Here is a 10,942-nt window from a genome sequence, read left to right on the forward strand (position 1 = left end):
CCAACTCAATCATTTTATTTCTTTAATTTCTCTCCAAAGACGAAAACATATCTTCCGACTCATTTGAGGCAACCATTTATCTGGGAATGCGTTAGAAAATATTATTTTTGCGTCTTCAATGGAGATCATGTTGGATTTCGTAGTGCAAACCTGCTTAATTAAATATAATTATGTTTGAACGGGTACTATTATTCAAATACAAAGTATATCACGCGGGGAGGGGGAGTTAGGCGGTAAATATTAGTTTCATTGGCTCAGAATCACGTGATCTTCTTCTACGCACTCTTCATGCACGGTTTCATTTTCTCCGATTTATATTTGCTTTTAATTGACGCTATATAATACCAAGAAGTGATATCTAGTTTGTTAGGGAGAAGGTATAAATTCGCGTGCACATTTCCAGCTTTATCTCCAGTCCAAACGTAGGTCCGGAGTTAATCCCCGCCTCTAAATTACAACAAGCATCTCATTGGTTCTTGAAAACTCACGTCAACGCGACGCGAATGACGAAAATTACGTATTTTCCGACTGAGGAGAGGCGAAATAGCCCGGCCTCCTTTTACGCCCCTCCCCTTTGTATTTCGAAATGGGGACTGGGACTATGGCGCGCGACTACTTAGGCATCTTATACCTTCTCCCTAGTAAACTAGATATCGCTTCTTGATAATACTATATACGCAACGGGATGTTTTCAACACAACTTATTTCTAATCTCTTTGAGAGGAAATGTTCTAATAAACCTTGGAATATCGTTTTATCATTTAATAAGTACAAATTTGCATAACTAATTCCGTGATTAGCGAAGCACGACCGAAAAACATTGATGAAAATTAATATAAAAAGGAAACCCCGTCTCTTCGGTTATTATTTCGATATAGTTCTTTCATTACAGCGCAACAAGTAAATTAATTAACTAAAATAATAACTATTCATCATGATTAAAGTTAATTTTATCGTTTTGGTATTGGGGATTTTCTTAATCGTGGGTAAGTAAGATGGAATTTATTCAATTGATTGATTATATTAGAAGCTCTTGCGATTGCAAGTAATATCGTTGAAAACTGAAGAAATAGGCTACAACTTATTCAAAGGATTTTTCTATATCTCTTATTGTACCAGAGTTAAGAGTTGCAGTGTAAATAAACCCATGTTAATTCTATGGAGAGAATTTATATGAACATATTTCATAATTACTCGGGCCCTGATTGTCGTAATTCCAAGTATTTAGTATCCTGGGAAAGGGGAGAACCAGGGCTATAACATACTCGAAGGACTTCCCTGTATCTCTTAAAGAACCAGAGTTGAGGAGTTGTGTAAATAAGCCCATCTCAATCCTATGGATAGGACTTCTATGAACATTTTTCTTAATTACTCTGATCCCTACCCTTTGAAAGGTTAACCTATTCAAAGGATTTTTCTGCACCTCTTATAGAACCAGAGTTAAGAGGTGTCGTGTAAATAAGCCCATGTTAATCCTATGGAGAGGACTTCTATGAACATTTTTATTACAGATAGAAAACTAACTAAGCCACGTTAATTCACAACATTTTTATTAATTACTCTGATCCCTACCCTTTGAAAGGTTAACCTATTCAAAGGATTTTTCTGCACCTCTTATAGAATTACCTGAGTTAAGAGTTACAGTGTAAATAAACCCATGTTAATTCTATGGAGAGAATGTATATGAACATTTTTCTTAATTATTCGGGCCCTGATTGTCGTAATCCCAAGAATTTAGTATCTTTGAAAGGGGAGAACCAGGGTTATAGCATACTCAAAGGACTTCTCTCTTATAGAACCAGAGTTGAGGAGTTGTGTAAATAAGCCCATCTTAATCCTATGGAGAGGACTTCTATGAACATTTTTCTTAATAACTCGGGTCCTGATTGCCGTAATTCCAAATATTTAGTATCTTTCGAAAGGAAACAAATAGGGCTATGACCTGGTCAAAGGATTTCCTCGTGTCTCTTGTGTAACCAGAATTACAACAATCCCAAGTGAAACGATAAATATTTTGTACGCAGGACACGACGAAGTAAATGGCAAACCAGAAGCCGAGGGTATTTTGATGACCGGACAGGGCGACTTATCTTGCCCAGATACGAGCATTTGCGATACGAATCAATGTTATTGTCAAGAAGGCAACTGTTGCATCGAAGATTGTTGCGTTTGCAATTGCCCCGGTTTTGAGCAATGCCAGTCTGGTTGCTGGAACAGAAGAAACAATGACGGTGAATATGAAGTTGAGTCCAGGAATAGGTACAGATCGATGAACAACTACAACCGAAACTATTAAAGCTAGAAGTCGTTCATCTGTCGGTGACATCACTTCATTACGCGTATCAAGTTCAGTAGATTGAGAAACTATACAGTTACCCAAAAGCCGATACAAATTTAATTTCAATTTCAATTTAAAATATATCTTTGTAAAAATATAATAAAATCTTATATATAATTGCTCGTATGCTTGTTCTTCATGCACATCACAATTTGTAGTTTCCGAATTTGAAACTGCGTGGGTGGTTTATATCAATAACACCGGGGGAACGTTCATTGGAAGCGCTTTACTCATCTCTCTCTCAGGCAACTGAATAAGGAGCTAGGTTTGCTTAGAGCAACGCCTGACACTAGCGCTGTGACGGCGGATGTTGCAAGTTTTTCACCAAACCCTAGTAAAATTCGCGCCATTTTGTTTCTTGAGGAGTAGAGGTCTCCAGTCACCGATATGGGCAGAAAATCTGACTAAATTATAAAAGTGACTTGAATTTCAATATTTATTTATTTTAGCCCATGTAAATATCACTCTTTTATTGTTTATAAAGTCTGTTTAACATTAAGCCTTGGCAAATGTGGATGAGAGGGAAAGTATGACAATGGCCATAGAGCCTGTGTTAAAAAACGCGGACATCAAAGTTTCGCCAATAACTATTTAGTTTAATAGTGCCTGATGGACTTGAAAACTCGCAACTGAAAGTAGTTCCGACATTTATGCTCCTTGGTTTAACCATAGCCCACTCGATCACGCGCATCACGACGCAAGCTGCTCGCGCTATAGCTAAATTACCGAGATTTGTTTTAAACGTATCTAGTTTTATGTGCTCTTCTATTGCTTCGATAACCTTGCTTAAATCCATATTGTACCTTTTAAAACATTACAACATTACCAGCTACTCTGTCCTGACTACAAACACAAATCGAGGAAGTTCTAGCATACACAATAGCAGACGACGGTAACCGCGAATTAACACAAGACCTATTTTAAGGGAGTGAACAGGCCCAGTATAGCTACGCCAATAAAACGGTCAACTAGGGCGAAACTCTGATGACTCGCCACTTTTGGCCATTTTCATACTTTTCCTCTCATCCACTTTTGGCCTTGGCTAAAAAATATCCCGAACCATTACAGGTACATTTGGCGATAAACTGCGGTCGGCAGACGCGTGAGGGCGCGTGCTACGCAATGCCATTTGTTAACGCCGGTTTAACCTTGCATTGCCTGTCCATGGCTTAGGTGCTCTGAGACTGAAGCGAAATCATATAGCCATTAAGCCTTTTCAGAAAGTGTATTTTATACTTTTCACCTTCTACGTCACCCGTAACATCAGCTACATTTAGCCCGAAATTTTGAAGAGGAGAAAAAATTTCTTTGTGGTATAACCAGGGATAGATTTAATTTTATAAGTTGGAATGGAGAACAGAGTAATATGGGCGCGCGTCAAAGTCCCGGACCCCTTTCCACGGGACGGGGGGGGGGGTATAGAAGAAGAGGCGGGTCATAGCGACAGAGGTAAAAAGGAATTACGTATTTTTCGTCGTCCCCGTCAGCAACGTCATCAAAACGTAGTTTACGTGAGCCAAGATAATTTAAACCTTTCGTTACGTGTTGAAGGAGGGGGCTCTATACTGGGCTATGAGTCGGACTGAAATAAACACTAACCGTTCTCCATTCCTACTTTAAATATTAAATCTACTGCTGGTATAACTCACATTCTATAGGGTAAAATTTTGAAATTTTGAAAAAAAATTATTATTGTACGAGGCTGCAACAGACATGTTTAAAGGTGCGATGTGTTTAAAATTTTACGAGCTAAATGAGACTCGCCCTTTAAGCGTGAATTTATGGAATTTTAAAGTTGTAAATAAACCACATGACGGAGACATTTGAAAGGAGTGGTCCCCAAAGACTATTTAGTGTTCAGTCTATGCATAGACAGGAAATTCGTCCCGGTTTCCTCTCCCTTAACAAATACTAAATTATACAGTGTTGTTTTAAACTAAGCCAAAATCAAATTTAGGCTTAGCGCGCGAGTGAAAAAAAAAATGAGCGCACCAAAAATTCTCCAAAAACAAAATACGCATTAATGACGTCTTGGTATTCATCAGAAATTAATTAATCTCGCGTCCGTTGCCATAGCAACGTCCCGTTTCCAACCCAAAGCTCCCGAATACTCTTACGTTTTCCGCAGGTTGGGGAATGGAATTTGTCAATAAAAGATTTGCTTGAGCATCGCGATAATAATTCTACCCTTAGAAAGACCGTTTCAGCCTGAAGCTTGAAAACCAAAAGGACCAAGGCTTAAAGGGAGAATGAAGTGGGCAGAAAAAACCTTGTTTTTTAATGCTTAAAGGAAAGGTTCAGATAATATGTTATGACGTTATGACGTTATAGCATGGATTAAAAATGCGCTCGAGGAAATTTGTTTTCACGCTATAGGATAGGCAACTCCCTTTCGCGGACGACAGCTTACTCTGTAGATACTCTGTTACAACATCGGTTGTCAGCACGCGCAAACCTAGGTCTCTATGCAACGTAGCTTTGTGCGTGCAGAAAAGAGACGAAAAACTTCAGGATTTAAAATATCCGCGAGTTTTTTAGCTCGAGTGCACGAACCTCTAGGCCTTAGTTTCAAATACGTGTAGTATGCTGTATACAATTTCACACGTATTTGAAACTAAGGCCTAGAGGTCAGTGCACTCGAGCTAAAAAACTCGAAGATATTTTAAATCCTGAAAATCCTGATGTTTTCGTCTCTTGTCTGCACGTACAAAGCTAGGTTCCATAGAGACTTAGCTTTGCGCGTGCTGACAACCGATGTTGTAACAGAGTATACACAGAATAAGCTGTCGTTCGAGATAGGGAGTAGCCTATCCTATAGTGTGAAAACAAATTTACTCACGCGCATTCTTTATTATTGGTTTCCGCCTACACATTTTACTCTCCCTTTACGAACTAAGAAATCGAGGGGTTTGAGAAAAATAGGGGGGGGGGGTGAGAGAGAGAGAGCTGTTTAATTATTCATTCCAAATTTGAAGAAGGAATCGAGATGGAAATACGTGTACATTTGTGAATACAAAACCCTTCCGAAGTCAAACTAATTGATATTGCTTCTCAAGCCCTTAAAATAACCATAAAGCTAATTAATTCAAAATTTTACCTCAAAATTCATCTTAGACTTATCGAGAGATCTATAACTTACGGGGGATATTATTAACTTATGATAGAAATGTTGAACCCCATAAAACAAATTTATTGAGCCCAATTATAAATTGTCACTAACATTTTTTTACAAATATTTCAAATTAAATCAAATTAAATGTCTAAGCAGGGTTGCCACGGAATTTTCAGAACCAAATTCCCTGACTTTTCCAGGTTTTCCCTGACCTTTTTCTGAGATTTTCCCTGACCTTTTAGGGCGAAAGGGTAAATGTTTCCAGCGCGTTTTAAGTGTTTATAATTAAATGAACTCTCTACATTAAGTTTTCCAATGTATTTGTTGCACCAAAATGAATAAGAAACATTTTAACTATAAATAACCGTCTAAGAGAATTTTTAGAGAGTATTTACTTTACAAAAACAATTCTAGACATTTTTAAGGATTGCTCTAGAGTTTTCAGTGTTAAGAGAGGATGAGGAGAAACTTCATTACACTTTCAATTAAGACTTATCCCCAGAAATTTTACCCACTAATATCAAATCCCCTGACTTTGCTGAAATTTTTTAACTTCCCCGATTTTTCCCTGACCTTTTCGGACCATTTTTAAATTCCCTGACTTTTCCAGGTTTTTCCCTGATCCGTGGCAACCCTGCTAAGGGCTCGCCGTCATCACAACCCTGAGAAGAACTCAATCAAATCACTTCCGTACATAAAGAACAAACACACAAACCACTTTTGAAAAATATACCGGGTGTTTCTGGTAAGTCTGCCATAAATTAAGGGGAATATATTCTTTTAGCGAGTTTCTATCTCCATTTTGCCGTCCGTGCCACTGTTTTCGAGTTATGATTTGAGTGCTTTAGGGATGACCCCAAAACTAAATTAGAAATCATTGCCTTTCAGCTTCTTAATTAAATTCAAGGGGTCATCCGTAAAATACTCCAATCTCTGGCTCTTTAGGGTAAAATGTCCATAGCACATTTTCGACTCAAAATCCTCCAAAGAACATCCCCCTTAATTTATGGCAAACTTATCAGAAACACTCTGTATATTAAATTTCACCCCAAAACTAAACTGTTATGAGAGATTTATAACTTAAGGGTGAATATTATTAACTTATGATTGAAACATAAAAATCCAACATAAATGATTTAAAATTCAAATTAGATAAGAGATGTATAACTTAGGGGAAACATTATTAACTTATGCTAGAAACGTTGAACCCCTGGTCAAACTATACCTATATATGGTTAAAATTTGGGGTTCCGATGTAAAGCTGAGAATGGTGGGGGAGGGGTGGGGTGGGGGGTGTAAGGTGCCAAGGCCCAAATAATGGAATAAAATTTACGTCTAGTTGGGGCTGGCTTCTCGATAGACTCCAATTTCCTAGAGATTTTATCCCGGTTGCAGTATCGTTTCAAGGGATACTTCATCCCGCTTCTATCGCCGTTGGGATTAATTTACACTCGGTATAAGGTCCAGATCGCATTTAGTGTCGTACCCCTCGTATTTTATTATCCTTCTAAATTATACGGGGGTAACTTTAGGGGTATTTCACCCCTCGAAGAAAGTTTCTTTAAAATAAGTGCGCGTAACTCTGATTGAAAGCCCCGCAAGAGATCGCCTTAACCATAAGTCAACGCTAAACCACGCCCCCAATAAGTTCGACCGCGGATCCCGAACCATATTGTTACAGTCCAATACAATAGATTGTTTGACAATTTAACGTTGCCACGCCCTCCGCGAGTTAGTCCAGTTACTGCCTAGTTCAAAGATCGCTGGTCTTTCTCTTCTCTGCAGTCATTCACTATAGACTGAACAACGATCTGGCAACACTGAGGGAATGACAAAGGATTGGCTTTGGTGAAAACCATGAATAGATATTTTAAAAATAAAAATCTTCCGATCTACGACGTCACTTTTATTATTATATTAACAAATAAACAAGTTGGCTTGGTCTCGTCTCCATCTGAGGGATATGATCACGTGACTAACAAAGTTGACTGAAGTACCATCTGTCGTTGAGCGACGAAAATAAATCTCTTATTTTCTGATTGGAATAGAGTCCGACTCTTAGGGTAAAACAGGTTCTGCGCATGGCAAAATCAAGCCAATCAGGTTATCCATTTCTAGCCTCAAAACCCGAGCTCGAGATCTGAGCCGTTATAAAAACTCAAAAGATTTGTTGGTTGGGTCTGTAGATCCTTTTAAAACGGAGGAGGGGGGGGGTTGCATTATCGTCTGCTTGATTTAAGGTTAAGTTGGAACATCCGGTGTGTGGATCCAAGGACGATAGATCGGGCTAAACAGTTACCAGTCCACCGAAGTCCTTTTGTTGTTTCAACGAGGGACAAAGTAACAATTCTTATTTCTTAGTTTTCCAATTTATATTTTAAATAAAATATTTTTGTTAGATTTCATTTCGGTGTTTTTAGCTTATTGGGTTGTCTTATTATTTCCTTATGGTACCTATGGTTAGTATCTTATCTTTGAGAGAATATTCTGGCTCGAATATAGTCGAGCGATATTTTCAACTCTATTATTTGAGACTTTTTTTTCTCTACTATAGAGGCGAAAAAAATAGAGATGCGCTTATCAATAGTAAATCGAAGATAGTTTATCCCTAGGAGAGGTTATACTCCAAACGGATATCAAGACCGGGAGAAGAAATAAGACATTTTGTCATCAAGAATCTCAAATTTCTCTACCTTTGCAGGTAATTTTTACGTAAATTATAGGCCTATTTTAAAATACATTTAATACCCCTGATATTTTAGAACTATATCTGGTAACTTGACCTTCCGTTGAACTTAACCAATGTTTCCTAACCAAATACTACGGGGGTAAAGGTCCAAATACCCACTTTATTTAAATGTCTTTTTAGGCCTATTTTCAAATTGCCACATTCTTTCAATGTCTTTTTTAGGCCTATTTTCAAATTGCCACATTCTTTCAATGTCTTTTTAGACCTACTTTCAAATTGCCACATTCTTTCAATGTCTTTTTAGGCCTACTTTCAAATTGCCACATTCTTTCAATGTCTTTTTAGGCCTACTTTCAAATTGTAAATTGCCACATTCTTTCAATGTCTTTTTAGGCCTACTTTCAAATTCCCACATTCTTTCAATGTCTTTTTAGGCCTACTTTCAAATTGCCACATTCTTTCAATGTCTTTTTAGGCCTACTTTCAAATTGCCACATTCTTTCAATGTCTTTTTAGGCCTACTTTCAAATTCCCACACTTTTCCAAGCAACATTACAGTCCGATTTAAACCTGCCACTGCACATTTAAGATTTCTCCTACAATCTTCAATGCTCTTTGGATTTGTTTTCAAGGGGCCGTGGAAGGGGTAGTTCCCCCATTGGGGTAACGTAAGCGAAACTTCTTTAAATATGTTATCGGAAATAGCTTAGAAGTTTGGTTAGGGGGCTTTACCCCCGGACAAAGGGGAAGAGGATGGGTGCGAAAATCACCAGGAGGAAAGTTTACAAAGGGGAATCAATGGAATAATATAATGGATTCCGAGAAAATATCTTAACCATTAATTAAGTAAGGCGCTAATTGTTCTTTCGGGGGCTCGTTCCACCTACCCACCTCCCCTTTCTCAAGTCAATAGAAGTCGTCTTCTTCTTAGTGACAAATATTCTATAGTGTTTGAGCTCCCTCACTCTTTCGGGCTCGCCACAATTTGAAATAAATAGTAAATAAAGATCATCAAATTCCGGGCTGATTTTTTAAGGATTTCCATTGGTTATTTAGGCCAGGGATGGATTTAATTTTAGAAGTAGGAATGGAGAACAGATTAATCTGGGCGCGCGTCAAAGTTCCGGACCCCCTTTCACGGGACGGGGGTATGAAAGAAGAGGCGGGTCATAGCGACAGAGGTAAAAAGGAATTACGTATTTTTCGCCACTGTCCCCGTCAGCAACGTCATCAAAACGTAGTTTAAGTCAGCCAATAAGATAGTTTAAAATTTTCGTTACGTGTTGGAGGGAGGGGCTCTATACTAGGCTATGAGTCGGAGTGTTGGAGGGAGGGGCTTTATACTAGGCTATGAGTCGGACTGAAGTAAATACTAACCGTTCTCCATTCCTACTTCTAAAATTAAATCTATCTCTGTTTAGGCTAAAACATTATTTAAAATATTTACGTTACTTATTTGTAATATTTTCCTAATATACCCTGGAAGTTGGCTTGAGTTTTAGTTACACGTACACGGATGCATTGCAGAGTGAAACACTTTTACAGGGGCCATAGAGTCCCCCGCTGCCACCACAAACATTTGCGCATTTTGTTGGACTTATTAACTTCTGCTGCGCTCCCCCAATTGTAGGGAGCCGCCCTGTTTCAAAAGGGCGTACCATTGTACGGCGAACAATTAAACCTGTAAACCTGTAAACCTGGGGTTGAAATACCCCGTATCGTCGCTTCACCGAAAACACGGCCCGAGTTAGGCAGAGAAAATCTCCAACAGGAGCCATATTTTATTTTATTTTTCTTATTGGATCGGTGAAGTTCTTGAGAGTTCCTCACTGATTCAAAAGGGATTATTTGGGTCAATAAACATTCATTCATTCATAGACTTAATATGGCGTACAACAAAATGCAATTTTGATTAAAAATTAGCCTATTCTTCAAAAAATACGATAAAGTATTGCGGAATTGTCAAACATTTTCAGACTCAAAATCCTAACTGATTTTTAGATGTTTTTAGAGTATTTCCTTAATTTATTTTTCGCCGTTTTTTCGTTGTCAATGTTAATTGTTAAGAGGATGTTTTTTAAGGCCCATTCAGACAGACGTTTCCGTCGGTGGTGATGGTGCCGGTGGCGCCATCTCGACACTGCCCGACCAAGTTGAAAATTTTGAAACCAAACCCTCGAAACTTTTACGTAGTCGTTGGAATGAAAACTCTTACGAGGTGAAGGGAAGACTTTAGTCAACTCTGAATGGGTCTTAAGAATATTATTTGTTATCAACGAGTCAACTCTTAATTTTGATTTTTTAAAAACTTTTTTAAGCTGGAACGTTCAAGTTTGTAATTTTCCTAAAACTCGAAACAAAAGTCAAAAATTTCCATGACGCTGTTATTACAAAACTGTCCAACTATGCTTTTCAATGAGTTACACGGGAAAATATTTTGAATAATGTTTTAATTAATTTTAAAATTCCTTAAGTACTCAAGGCTTTAAAAACTATTTATGAACTACTAGGAAAAAAATAAATTTTGGAATTAAATTGAAAAGTTTGTTCACTGGACAGGAATTAGAAAACTTTTAGTTTGATATAATGGCTTAAACAATTATTTTAGTTTATTAATTGGATTTTAGACTAATCCGTTTAAAAATTATTTTAGGTACTAGGTATCGAAAGTATATTTCTATATAAAAATAAAATTCAGTGTGACTTCATTTTCCTAAGAGCTACATAGGAAAAACATTAAGAAACTGGTGCTTTGCTAATTAATCAATATTTAATTAAAAAGCTGCCTTAAAGAATTTTAGAT

The 10,942-nt window shown here is 37.6% G+C and overlaps 1 protein-coding gene across 7 annotated transcripts in view; it reads right to left on the reverse strand.

The window, feature by feature from the left end:
* Nucleotides 1-10,942, reverse strand: part of LOC149623162 (putative fatty acyl-CoA reductase CG5065) — a 132,369-nt gene that overhangs the window by 38,565 nt on the left and 82,862 nt on the right. The gene's annotated exons all lie outside the window — the stretch shown is intronic.

This window comes from Phalangium opilio, unplaced genomic scaffold (assembly GCF_054372755.1).
Source record: "Phalangium opilio isolate 3A_F unplaced genomic scaffold, DU_Popi_V2 ptg000113l_1, whole genome shotgun sequence".
NCBI lineage: Eukaryota > Metazoa > Arthropoda > Arachnida > Opiliones > Phalangiidae > Phalangium > Phalangium opilio.